The sequence below is a fragment of the Lissotriton helveticus genome, chromosome 8, assembly GCF_964261635.1.
Source record: "Lissotriton helveticus chromosome 8, aLisHel1.1, whole genome shotgun sequence".
NCBI lineage: Eukaryota > Metazoa > Chordata > Amphibia > Caudata > Salamandridae > Lissotriton > Lissotriton helveticus.
Genome location: NC_136069.1, coordinates 1,483,751,200 through 1,483,765,483, shown reverse-complemented (window position 1 = coordinate 1,483,765,483; position 14,284 = coordinate 1,483,751,200). Strand labels below are relative to the sequence as shown.

Genomic DNA, 14,284 nt, shown 5'->3' with positions numbered 1-14,284 from the left:
TTGCAATTTTTTTCTGTTTGTATCTTTTATGTTACTCATGTAATCCTAGGTCCTTATGTATCGCAAATGGTTCTTATGTAAAGTGCTTTGACACCTTCGTGTAATGTTCGCACTATATAAAATCGCATTACATAAATAAGGTGTCCCTCCTCAGTTTCTCCTGCTCTTCTCCTTGACAAAGGTTCCTCTTGATTCCCAGAAGTCTGGGATCTGGACCCCAATATTTATACTACAAAATCTTTTGTTCTCTGCTGGCAGAGAAGCCCTGTGCTCAGTCAAAACCAGTTCTGTCCTCTCTGGTGCTGTTTCCTGGCAGGAGGTGGAGACAGAATTGCCCTTGGCAGACCAGGCCCATTCAGGTAAAAGGAAATCTCCTCCCCCTAATCTAAACGCAGCTCAGGTCTATTCAGCCTAGCCCTGACTCATCCAGACTCTCTGGAGCCACTGCACCTCCCCGGCCCCTGTCGCTCCAAAGCCAGACAGTCAAAACACATCCTAGCAGAAGCACACTGGATGGCTAAGCAAGAAAATACCTACTTTCTAAAAGTGGTATTTTCAAACACAGAATGCAAAAATCACCCTCACTAAAAAATACATCTTAACATTGTGTTCAGGCACATCAAACTTTATTTTCCGATCTTGTTCCCAGGAGTAGTTACGCTTATAAGATTTTATAAGCAAACTCCCCATTCTTTCCTATGGGAGCAGATAGCCTTGCAATAGTGAAAAACGAAATTGACAGTATTTCACTATCGGAACATGCCACATGCATCAGGACATGTCCTACCTTTCACATACAATGCACCTTGCCCACAGGGGTACCTTGGGACTACCTTAGGGGTGACTAACATGTAAGAAAAGGGAAGGGTAATGCCTGGCAAGGGGGTGTACTTGCCAAGTCGACATGGCAGTACTAGACTGCACACAGGCACTGCAGTGGCAGGCCTGAGTTACATTTACAGGCTGCTTATGTGGGTGGCACAATCAGTGTAGCAAGCCCACTAGCAGCATTTGAGTTACATGCCCTGGGAACAAACGGTGCACTGTACTAGGGACTGACTCGTAAATCAAATAGCCAATTATGGAAACAACAATTTACAAAGGGAGCACTTGCATTTTGGCACTGAACAGCAGTGAAAAGTTCCCAAAGCAGCTAGACCAGTAAAACGAAGTCCAACACACAGCAAAAACACAGGAGGCTAAGGCAAAAATACAGGGAAAACCCACACCAATGGTGCCAGGTAATGTAAATGTAAATGTAAATGTAGGCGTATTTATAGAGCGCACTAATACTCCGGATTCCAGAGTGTCCTGGCGCTGTACTCATACCGCTAGGGAACCCGTCCTGGCTTTTCCCCGTGAAATGTCCACTCCTGGGCATCCCCGGGGTGCAACCAGGCATCCCCAGCGCTGTAGGGGCCGTTGTGGAGACTAAGCAAGCTATTGCCCAGAGTTGCAGCGTGGGACTCGTGCTCAGAGTAGGCACCGAGGCGAGAAATCAGGTCCAAGGAATTATGAGCCCAAGAACCGCCAAGGTCAGCCGAGATCAGCCGAGGCGGGATTTCCGAGCCAGGCCTCTACACCAGGGACTGCCGCTCTAAGCAGTGAGCCACACTTCTCCACCAATACAATACATTTATACATTGTTTATAGAGAGTGCGAATACAGGGCCCGCTCCCACCCCGGGTTCAGAGATAGCATACAGAAACTACGGGAACTTATGACCTCAATATTTACCTTTGACTTCACCTATGTTCTCACAAGTTTGTATAGACACCTCATGATTTTGCAGTATTTTTACACATTGAAATAATAGGAGTGCATGGCATGATTAATTTAACGAATAACAGATCACAATGTGTGGATTGTATACATTCAACCTCTCAGAAAAATCCTGGGTTCAGGAATATAGGAGACAAGTAAGGTCGCTGCATGAATTCATATCATAGTTCAATAACATACGGGACTGACTGACAGTGACAGTGAATGTAGGGATCTTAGTCCTGAAGACGACCACCAACCCTACGTGGTGACTGAGGATTGGCTGAAACATGTTGCCAGACAGTTTGGAGAGATGGTAGGGAGATAATATCCCGAGACTATCACATGGTGTGTTAACCCTACCTAGGAGGCCCAGAATATATTAGATTTACTTAGAAGTGTATGCTCCTAAGGTAGTTTTAACTTTATATTGAACTGTGAATCCCTTAAACTATATTGTGATTGATTGGTAAAAAATCATTGCTCCAACCCTGTTGATCGTTACACAAGGTATGAAATAGCAGCTCTATGCCGAAGCATGCCACTATTAGTGGGTGATTTATGTTTTGAGAGAAAGGTTGAGGAATTGTACCTCTTGCCTCTTTGTTTGTGTGTATACTGCTATAAAAAAAAAAATCTGTATGGCTGTTAGAGGAAACATCAGTCAAATGTGATGAATCTGGTATTTAATTAACGTTTTGATAGAGAAGTTTAAAGTCATGCCTAAATACTGGCTAATCGTTGTTTTTAAAAACTCTCTAAAATAGAAGCAAACGGGTGCATGGAAGACAGCAAAGACAGTAAAATCTGTAAGTCTCAATCTGGGCTCCGGTTGTGAAGGGAGGGACTTAAAGACAAATCTGCTCTTTATTTAGTTTGGCAGTATTTGTGGGACTCCATTGCTCCAAAGGTATATTTTAATTTGACTGCAGAAGAGTTGGACTATCTGGCTAGTAATTCTAGAACGTCAAGAAAGTTTTAGAATCTTAAAAGCCTTGAAACTGCTGGATATCTCATGCACCCATATGTTTTCCTTACACTGTGGACCCTATCAGATTTGTTTAAAATTCCTGAGCTTTCTGGCTCTGGTATCCATCATACTACCCTGACATGTGGGTCATAAAGCTTCGTTGGAGCATGCCACAATACAGTATGATTACCCATTTAGTCCATTACATACTATTTTCTTTTTTTGTCAGATTGCAAGTCCAGATGAAGATTCCGAAGGAAAATCTCTGTATGAAAGTTGGCTTAAAAAGTCTCCTTCCACAGAAAATAAAGATCTTCCCAGGTGAAGTTTAGACTGGTTTTATTCTTTGACTGAACACCACATACTGATTTTTTTAAAGTACTTTGTTTACAGGTCGTTTTTTCTTTGGAAATGCAAGTGGATTACGAACCTTTATGGTGTGCCAGATTAAAAAAATATTTACACCTCAGACTGTCAGCTGCATCGATACTGTTTTATTGATACATGGCTCACATGAATGCTGCTATGTCTTACACACAGTGGTATGACTGCCAACTGTAATTCATGGCATTTTGGTCAGAATGAAAAACATAAGACAAGATAAAAAAAAATGAGCAATAAAGCATGTTTTAAAGGGTTAGAAGTGCATTACAACATTGGCAAAAATGTTAATTGTGCTGAATGTTAAATGTTATGTCTTGCTTCATACCTTTCAATAAACTCCAAAAGATTTCTATACCCAATTTTTGCTGGTGGGCAAATTTGAGATAGTAAATCTTCTACCTTTTTAAGTGTCCTAACTATGTTAGAAGAAATGTGTGCATTTAATTTTCATGAACATAAGATGTCCTATGGGTGAAAGTAGACAAAATGAAGGTTTTGCCAAAACTGTTCCATAAACGTTTTGCCTTTCATGATATTTCAATATTTTAGGGAATATGCAGGCAACCATACCCAAAACACACAACAGTTTTTACTTTTAAGGTTTTGATTTTTTTCACTAAAATCGTTTAAAAAAATCTTTTTAACAAATCAGACCTAATATAAATATTAGGAAAATAAGCATAATTGCAGCAACTGACCCAGATTCTAAACTCTGGGTCACATATGTTTCTCAGTTAAACTATAAACTACATCAGTTAACCTTCCTCTTGAAACTAAAAGGCAGAGAATATTTCTCTTAAATGGACTTTTATAGGAGAAAGTTATGAGCACCTTGCATAATTTTTCTGTTTATCTTAATATTACTCCAGATTTTTTTAATGGCGTATCTAGATGAGGCATTCAAGGAGTGGGTAGTAATACATCTATAGCTCGCCTAGCCTTGACTGGGTTTTTACAGATTTTTAATTTAAATCTTTCACATGCTTACCATTCACAATTCATTAATTTCTACCATTTTCTTTTTTTTTTAAACTTTATTTATCAGTTTTTTCTTGACAAAGAGCAAGAGAAAACGGCATTCAAGTAGGTTACACTAGTCCACATTGCATTTCTAAGCATATACATAAATATAATAGGGTGTCTGGCGAGTCCGAGCAGGCCGGAAGCATGCAGACATCAGCTCCTAAGCTGCACTGCATCCCATAACCTAAAAATATAACACAGTAAGACATTACAGCAGAGTTAGTTGTCTCTGGAAGGCATCAAAAAAACATGACAATAAATTAACAGCAGCCAGGAAGACTGTGTCCATTGACATTCTTACACCCTTGTGAAACTGATTCTGTACCACTCCAAGCCACACAGCCCATATCGTATGATTCCCCAATCGTCCCACAGAGCAATCAGCAGTTAGGAGGGGGTGGTCCCGTACTCAGGAACAGATGGATATAGTATCCCACACAGAAATTTAAGGGGGTACCTTCGGCAGTCTCAGCGGAGCAGCCGCTGCAGCCTTCACACTCGACTGTCATTATCTGAGTCTGCTGATGCCGCTGCCTCTTTCCATAAATAGTTCTGCAATGGACCCCAGATATCGCCTGGCCTGCTTCGTACTGGTATCAAATCAGCATACACATTGTTCTGATCCTGGCAATAAACCATATCAGCAATCCACTCCTTAAACTTTGGGGCCCTCCCTCTGCCCCATCTGCACGCAACTCGTCTTTTGGCTAGTAGCAGTGCAACATCCACAAACCTGCGAATAGTCTTAGGTACCTCCCGTGTGTATCCCAACAGCATTATTAACGGATCTCTATCAATCACCCCTCCAGTCATAGTCTGCAAATCTTCCTGTACCTGCAACCAATAGTCTTATACACCAGGACACTCCCACACCAAGTGGACGAATCCCGCCCCTTCCGCCCTGCAGCGTTCACACCTATCGTTGTCCGCTAAACGAAAGCGTAGCTTTCTAGCAGGCGTATAGTAAAATCGTTGTAAGAACTTGAAATGAATGATCTTCAACCTGCTACTAGGCGAAATCTTAGCTGTAATGGCACAACAAAATTGCCATTGATCGTCAGATATAACCCTACCCAGGTCCTCGCTCCACTGTCTACGAGCGGAGCTCTCAGTCCCCTGTTGCTGTAGTCTGATATTGTTATATAACCTGGAAACGAGATGGCGGCCATCAGACAGCAGCATGGCATGTAGTGGCAAAACCACATCAGGTTCCCTCGGGAAGTCAGGCAGGATCGCTCTCAGCCCCTGTCTAAGCCTGACATAATAGAAAACCTCCAGAGGAGTGGGCACAACACCCTGAAACATTTGTTCCCTGGTATGGAACTGCCCGTTGAGGAACATGTCTCCCCACGTGGCAATCTTCAGGCGCTTACACATCAGCTGAAAGCCCGCCTCCTGTAGGAGCGATATACAAGGGTGAAACGTGAGGGGCAGAGCAGGTGAGTACAGCTGCGTGGCATGAAGAATCCTCGCAATGCGAGTCCAAGCGTCTATGGTGCATGTCACCGTAGTGAACGGTGTGTCTATGTCCCGCACCGAACCTTGTATCAGGCCATTGAGTGGCAGTGGCCGTGCGATCCAGTCCTCTGCAGCGACTTGTGGCATAAAAGGCGTGGGGTTAACCCAGTGATAGGCGTACTGCGCATGTGCAGCAATATAATAGGTTTCGAAGTCAGGCACGTCGAAACCTCCTTTCTCATAGGGCTGGGTTATAATGTCCCAACGCAGCCGCGGTTGTTTACCCCCCCAAAAAAGACGAAGAAGTTCCGACCTCAGCTGTTTAAAAAAAAAGACACCAGGGAAATAGGGTACGTTCTGGAATAGGTATAAAAACTGTGGCAGTATCACCATCTTTATTAGCGACGCTCTCCCCGCCATTGATAACGGCAGTGTCTTCCACTGTGTAACGTTATCCGCTAGCTTCGATACGGCTACCCCGTAATTCATCCTCAGCGTTTCCTCCCTATTCAGGGATATCATTATTCCCAGATATTTAAGATCTGAATCACACCACTCCAGTGGATAGTCCAACTGGAATCTTCGAACAGCACCCGTGAGCGGAAAGAATTGAGATTTTTTCCAATTTATTTGCACCCCTGATAGTTGTCCAAAAACTAGAAACTCTCTCAAGATAGGATTAAGATTAGTTTGCGGGTCCTTCACATAAATTGTGATGTCGTCCGCATACAATGATACACCGATTTGGCGTTGGCAGCAGCGAAAAGCACTGTCTCTGTGCAGTTGTCGAACACGACATGCCAGTGGCTCTATCGCTATAGCGAAGAGCAGTGGGGAGAGAGGACCCCCCTGTCTAGTGCCTCTGGTTATCGGTATCGGGCAGACAGCAATCCATTAATAACTATTCTGGCCGTCTGGGCAGTATACAGCAGTTCCACCCAGCTAACAAACATCTTCGGAAACCCCATCCTGTGCAATATATTAAACAGGTACGTCCATTCAACCGAGTCGAATGCTTTCGTGGCATCTAGGAATACGGCGGCGACTGGGATATCCGGGGCGATCGTCTGAATTAAAGAGAACAACGTTCTGAGATTATGCGAGGTAGCACGGCCCGGCACGAATCCAGCTTGATCCTGTAACACCAATTTAGACATAATCAACGAAAGGCGTGTTGCGAGGACTTTGGCTAGAATTTTAGCGTCGCAATTGATAAGTGACAGCGGACGATAGGAGTCCGTGTCTGTCGAGTCTTTCCCCGGTTTCAACAAAGAGGTAATGACCACCTCTCTCATCGATCCCGGCAATATCCCAGCTTCCAAAGAGTCTACATAGACTTCCCGAAGGACCGGTGCCATGATATCTATGTAACATTTATAGAACTCCGCAGGGAGCCCGTCCAGTCCCGCCGCCTTGCCATTAGCCAATGACATGATAGCGTTGCGTATCTCATCAAGCTCCAGCGGCGCGCTAAGGAACGCCCTATGCACATCGCTGATCCAGCACAGTGCAACGTCATCAAGGAAGCCACCCATGTCAACTGCAGTAGTCTGTTGCGAAGTATAAAGGTGACCATAATGCATCAGAAACTCCCTCTGAATGCTCCCAGTATCACGATACCTTTCACCGTCCTGCGCGACAATGTCTAATACAGTGGAGCTAAATCGTGGCTTCCTCGTCAGCGCAGCCAATACTTTGCCTGGCCGTTCTCCCTCGCAGTACCTACGCGCAGTCCAGTACTTCCCCTTGAAGTTGACCTCTCTCGCCGCCTCTTCCTCATACTCAGTTAGCTTATCTCTAAATGTCTTATGTAATCCCGCGTCTGGTCTTATCGCCATATCAATTTCTAGTACTCTCAGTTCATGCTCCAATCTACTTAATGTCCTTTGTATATCTCTCAGCACCCCCCCGCCCTTGGATATGCAAACCCCTCTGATCGTGACTTTGAATGCCTCCCACACTGTTTCCACACTAGCCACCGAGTCTTTGTTCCTAGGGAAAAATTCCTCAATTTCAGCTCCCAGTTCTGTCTTAAACACCGTATCCAGTAGCATGGATGGAAGCATCCTCCAGGGAGGTCTCATACGGTCATGACCCGGCACAGCAAGGGACAGCAGAACCGGGCAATGGTCAGAGTAAGTCCTGGGCAAGTGTGTTACCGTACCCATCCCCTCACAAAGTCCCCTCATCACAAAACAGTAGTCCAATCTGGCCCCGGTATTAGTGTGTGAAGTAAAGTGTGTGCCTTCCCTGCGTGTAGGGTGTGTGTGCCTCCAACTATCTACCAGCCCAGCTTCCTCAATAATGCCTACCAGCACATCTCGCACTTGTCTGTTATATTGCACGCAACCATCCGACCTATCCATACCAGGAATCAGTGTAACATTAAAATCCCCCCCCCAAATAACATGAGTGGCGCCCACCCCCAATATATGCCCCCAAAGTGTCGTAAAAAAATCCGGAGTGTCAACATTTGGAGCGTAACAACTCACAATCACAACGGTATCTGTGCCCAACCTCCCCCACAATAGTACAAAGCGACCATTAGGGTCCAGAATCTCACCCATCAAGTGAAAAGTAATGGAGTTTTTGATCAGCACAGCAGTTCCCCGTGAGTACGAGGAGTATGATGAAAATTTCCTGATCACAGCCCATTTTCTAGCAAACGTGGGATCCAATCGCGGCCTAAAGTGTGTCTCCTGCAACAGTGCTATGTGCACATTATGCCTATCCAGATATGCAAGGATATTTCTACCTTTTCTAGCATCATTAATGCCCCTCACATTCCATGACAGAATCGACAGTGAATTCCTAGACTTATCAGCCATAAGTATCTGCGCCCACTATAATGGTACACCTACCCACCCGCTCTAACCACCCGCCAGCCACCTCATAGCAATCCTTCCATTGGACATGCAATTTCCTGTGAAACCATCGTCCGTAGTAACCAACCAATTTCCTGTGCAACCATCGTCCGTAGTAACCAACCATCTCAGCCATACCCCTCATCCCGTGCCTCCCCCACCCAATGCAAACATCACAACAAACCCCCCCACCCCCAACCAAACAGTATCCCAGCATCCCAATTCCTTAACCTCCCAGAAGTGCTCTATGCATCCAACTCGTGTGCACTCCCCACCCACCCCCCTACCACTGAAGCATCCCCAACTCTCCAGCAATCCTTCCCCCCACCTCCCTTATCACCGCTAGCAAACCCCCAATGAGCTGCAGTGCAAAAAACAATGTCAAAGGGGCACACCCTAGTGGGGCCATCTAAGGTACGCACTTCATCACCCCCTTCGTCCCGCCCTTCGTTTCGAACCTCCCCACAGAGGTTTTCACGAGAGAAGGGGGTGTCGCCTGGCATACGTTACCACCATCAGTCCCAACGCCGACTTCAACAGCATCTCGTGTCCATAACAGCAGTGCTCATGCAGAGTCTCCAATTCGGCAGCACAGTTGAAGCTATTCAACGCGACCCATACTTGTCTCAGTTCAGTGAGCAATACATTTCAACAATGACCACTGAAAGGTCAATCCTCCTCTTCCTCCGCTTCTTCCTCTGCTCGACGGGGTCCTTGTTCTCTCCTCAGCGATTTCAGGAAGTCCTCAACTTGTTGTGGATTCACAAAAAAGTGTTGTTTCGCCTGGTGCGTGACTCTGAGCTTCGCAGGGTATAGTAGAGCATAATCAATTTGCATGTTTCTAAGCTTTCTTTTCACATCCAAAAACTTCCGTCTTTAGTCTTGTACCATTGGTGTGAAGTCTGGGTATAGGGAAAAATTCACTCCATCACACGTTAGTTGTTTCATGTTTCTTGCAGCCCGTAAAGCAGTATCCCGGTCTCTATAATTCAGTAGCCTCGCTATGATCGGTCTGGGCGGCGCTCCCGGTTTGGGTTGAGGGCCTAGAGAACGATGCGCCCTCTCGACAATGAATTGTTGTGAAAAGGCCTCCCCTCCCACCGCCGTTTTTAGAATCCGCTCCACATACTCTTCCATCCGCCCTGTGTTCGTCGATTCCGGCACACCTACCACGCGTACATTATTACGGCGGCTGCGCGCTTCCAACTCTTCGTTCTTTGCAGCTATCACCCGGAGGATGTTGTCCATTCTCGACAGCCTAGTAGCGTGGGACGCCGTAGTATCATCATTGTCCGAGATCCTCCTCTCAGCCGCCGTGATGCGTTCCTCGTGAACGTCCATCTTTTGTGGAGGAAAGCCGATCCACCTTGTCCACCACCGTCGCAAAACCCTGTTTCATCTCCTGCAGAATAAGATGCATATCCGGCGCAGCTGTGTTGCGGCTAGTCCCAGCTGTGGACGCGCTTTGAGGTCCTCCGGAGTCCGATTCCAATCTAGCGTTTTTCTTCGACGGCTGGGCAGAGTCGAAGGATAGTTTTGGCTGCCTAGTGTCTTGCCGCCCCATGGTAGCGCCCTTTGCCGACTTGACTCTGGTGACAGCGGTCCCTTTACCCCCTCCGCCACCGGGCGACCCTGAGGCCTCCGTCATAAACTAGCGCAGATAAACTGTGAACGATCCACCTGGCTAGCTCCGAATCCGTGAACTGTAGCTGTGGTCCTCAACAAGCGCCTCTCCGTCTCCAACACTTATGTCCACCAGATCGCTTTGCACTCTGGTATGAATCGTCCCGCTATGATGTAGGTAGTGTGCAGGGCAAGGCCGGCCTATTCTTGCAAGGGTCTAGCGCACATTGCCAAGGAGCAGGACTCACCGAATCACTCAGATATTTTTCAGCTCCACCAGCTTAGCGCAGCAGTCAATGTTCCACAAATAGTCCCCAATTTGCGCCTTCCAGTCTACAAACTCCCTTGCCAATAGCACACCAGCAGATATAGTTCTCTCCGCGCAACAGAGGGGGAATCGGCGACGTCGTGCGTGTTTCCACAATATTGCAACGAATAGTGTTAGCACCGCGTGACTACCAAGCTCTGTTCCCCATGGAAGAGTATGTAGGGCTTGCCAACGTTAGCCCAGCACTATCGGTCTGCCAGACATGTACTCACCAAAGTACCACGTCATACACTGTCCACTCCGCACACCTCCAGTGGTATGGTGCTCTCTCTCTGCTCTCCTGCGAGACTGTACGTCGCGAAGATCACGGCCGGATCACACCAGTTCCGTCTAGGAGTCCAACGGTCGTCCTTTCTCCCTGCGCGCTCAAACGCACTTTTGGCGCCAAGGTGTCCGTGACAGTACCGCCACAAATGGCACACAGTGCAGCAGTCCGCTTCGCCTCTGACAGCGGGGGGGACGGGGGGAGGTTAGGAGGGTATCGGTAAAACATGCAAAAACCAAAGCACCTCCCTTCCGGCATTCACAGCCTGCTCGGCGTCTCTCCGTGCCTCCACTCTGCCCCCGTATTCTTCAGGCTGTCGCCAATCCACACATTGGTGACTCTGACCTGGCCAAATCCGGTAGTTCCGGCAGTAGCGTGCCCAGCACCGCACCTCAGGGTCTCGATCTACAATTGGGCATGTCCACACAGCCACAATCAGGCCAGGGCCCTCTGACCTCGTGGGCTCCACGGTGTTGCGTAGGTTCGGCGCCCAGTCACGCGCAGCGTAGGCTCCGCAGCAGTAGCCGGTCGGGTCCTTTCGCGGTGATATCTCCGCAATTACGGGTCCGTGGCACTTCAAATTTTCAGCGAGTGTGGGAATACTGGCTCTCTACAAACCCACCAATTTTCATCGGCGTTGGAAGTGGTAAATGAAGGATAATAGCAGGATAGCGGCACAGGCTGCAGGAGCCTCACAAAAGTGCGGCCATGCTACTCGTGCGCCCTCTAGCGCCCCCAATTTCTACCATTTTATTAACATGCAAATTTATACATGTATGTGAGATTCCTGGTGTGGATAACTCATGTCTCCTTTTGAATCAGGTTATATAGGGGGGTAAAGCATGTTTTTAAATAAATAATCATTAGAAACCACATACATTTATTCTGTTTGTATTTGTGGCATATTCCTGTTATACATGCTTTTATTTGTTTATGCAGAATAAACAAATTGGGATCTGGGAGTGACTTTGAAGCGTACTTTCAACAATTGGGTATTGCAGCTGGCAGAGCTCGATACACAAAAAATTCAGTAAGTTATTTGCAGTTTGCTTGGAGATTTCTTGATTTGTGCATGCATTTGTATCCTTGTGGTAAATGACTTGAGAATTTACTACACTTGTACTTAAAGGATGTTTTGTTATCTGCCATTTTATTTTATTTACTTAAAACATGTTGAGTGGGCTGGTCCTTAATTTTTGTATGTAACATATCACTAGCATTCACACAGTCTGTTAACATCAGATAGAATGCATCCTGTGTACATGCCATAACATAAACAATATTGTAAATATTAATTCATGCAAAAGCTTTACAAGGGCAAGAGGAAAGGCGATTCTTATTTTGTTTTTAAATATAGGCAGAAAAATGTTTTATTTTTTACCATGATATTTTACCTATAAGTACATGCATGCTTTTCATTATATGCATTGTGTTCTTTAGAAATGTAAAATTGTTTTTGATGCTTGCATTGTGTTCATAAATGTTGCTTTAGGATAGCCAAGTAAGGCACAAGAGTGTTGAATGTAAAGTAGTATTTGCTCAGCTATGAAAATAATGTCAAGGATGCATGAACCAAATGGCTAGATCTTGTGAATTGTTGATGTGCTGATGCAGAGACTGAAGATAGATTTAGCGACTCATTAAGTTTGGCAGAGCAGAAGCCTTACCAAACGTTTGGTTTGCCTGCCTCGTCTGTTAGTGCAGATCTAAGTATTGAATTGCACTAACAGAGACCCAGCTAGCTCTACAGGAGGAAACTGTCACCTTGGTTGTAATTCCGACACAAGGCTGCCAGGTCATAGTGATTCTAGTTGCCTTATTTAGAGCAGGGAATCATCACTATATTTCCCTGCCTGGGGCTGTCATGGGAGGCATGGCAGTCCTAATTTAGGAAAATTGCCAAGTGCTCCCTGCTCACTCCACTGGACAAGCATTCTTAGTTCAAAGCTGAAAATTGGACTGGCAGTCCTGAGCAGAGGGTACGGGAGGCTATAGACTCCTTTGACATAGCGGGGCACCCACCAGGATCTAAATAACCCTGTTAGTGTTGGATAAATACACCCTGCTGAACCAGGTATTGAAATTTCCAAACATAAATACATTGGTTGTTCTAGAATGATTAAGGAGAGAGCATGCACACGCTTCTGCACAGGGTGGACTCAATGATGAGCGGTGACAGACATAATATCGACCTCAAAAATATCGACTGGACATAATATCGAGGTAAAAATATAGACTAGACAAAATATCGACCAGACATAATATAGACTACAAAAATATCGATTACTATCGATATTAATAGCCAAAATATCGAATCAAAAATATAGACTAGACATAATATCGACTACATAGAATATAGACAACAAAAATATCGAAAATAAGGTAAGTGTTTTATAATTTGTAATAATTGTGTAACATAAATCTGTAGCGGGTTGTGGGTTTATAGGGGAATAGGGTGGGAAGTAATTTAAATATAATTAATTAAATCTGTAATATAATAGTAATTGTTAATTAATTATTAATTGTTAATTAATTAAAATATAATTGGTAATTAATATTAATTGATTAATTGATCAATAATTACATTTTCGTAAAATATTTTCTGTAGCAGGTTGTGGGTTTATAGGGGAATAGGGTGGGAAGTAATTTAAATATAATTAATTAAATCTGTAATATAATAGTAATTGTTAATTAATTATTGTTAATTAATAAAAATATAATTGGTAATTAATAATAATTGATTAATTGATCAATAATTACATTTTCGTAAAATATTTTCTGTAGCGGGTTGTGGGTTTATAGGGGAATAGGGTGGGAAGTAATTTAAATATAATTAATTAAATCTGTAATATAATAGTAATTGTTAATTAATTATTAATTGTTAATTAATTAAAATATAATTGGTAATTAATAATAATTGATTAATTGATCAATAATTACATTTTCGTAAAATATTTTCTGTAGCGGGTTGTGGGTTTATAGGGGAATAGGGTGGGAAGTAATTTAAATTTAATTAATTAAATATGTAAATTAATAATAATTGTTAATTAATTATTATTTGGTAAATAATTAAAATATAATTGGTAATTATAAATATTTAAAGAATAAATAAATAATAATTAGTAAATTAATTTCTGTAGTGGGTTGTGAGTTTATAGGGGGATAGGGTGGGGAGTAATTTAATAATAACTAATTAAATATGTTAATTAATTAAATTTGTTAATTGATTAATAATTGACCATTAAATAAAATTTACTTTGTAAATAAAAGTAATTGGTTTTGGAAATTAAATTTAAGTTTTGGGTTTTTGGGTAAAGGGATATTTTTAGGGTTCAGGGTCAGTTTTGGGTTTTTGGGTAAAGGGGTATTTTTAGGGTTCAGGGTCAGTTTTCAGTTTTTGGGTAAAGGGGTATTTTTAGGGTTCAGGGTCAGTTTTCAGTTTTTGGGTAAAGGGGTATTTTTAGGGTTCAGGGTCAGTTTTCAGTTTTTGGGTAAAGGGGTATTTTTAGGGTTCAGGGTCAGTTTTCAGTTTTTGGGGTAAAGGGGTATTTTTAGGGTTCAGGGTCAGTTTTCAGTTTTTGGGTAAAGGGGTATTTTTAGGGTTCAGG

At 43.9% G+C, this 14,284-nt stretch overlaps 1 pseudogene across 1 annotated transcript in view; it reads left to right on the top strand.

The window, feature by feature from the left end:
- Positions 1-14,284, top strand: part of LOC144773913 (N-acetylated-alpha-linked acidic dipeptidase 2-like) — a 79,660-nt pseudogene that overhangs the window by 17,397 nt on the left and 47,979 nt on the right. Inside the window, exons 3-4 of the transcript XR_013600075.1 lie at positions 2,961-3,052; positions 11,616-11,706. The product of XR_013600075.1 is annotated as an N-acetylated-alpha-linked acidic dipeptidase 2-like (transcript). The remainder of the gene's footprint in view (positions 1-2,960; positions 3,053-11,615; positions 11,707-14,284) is intronic.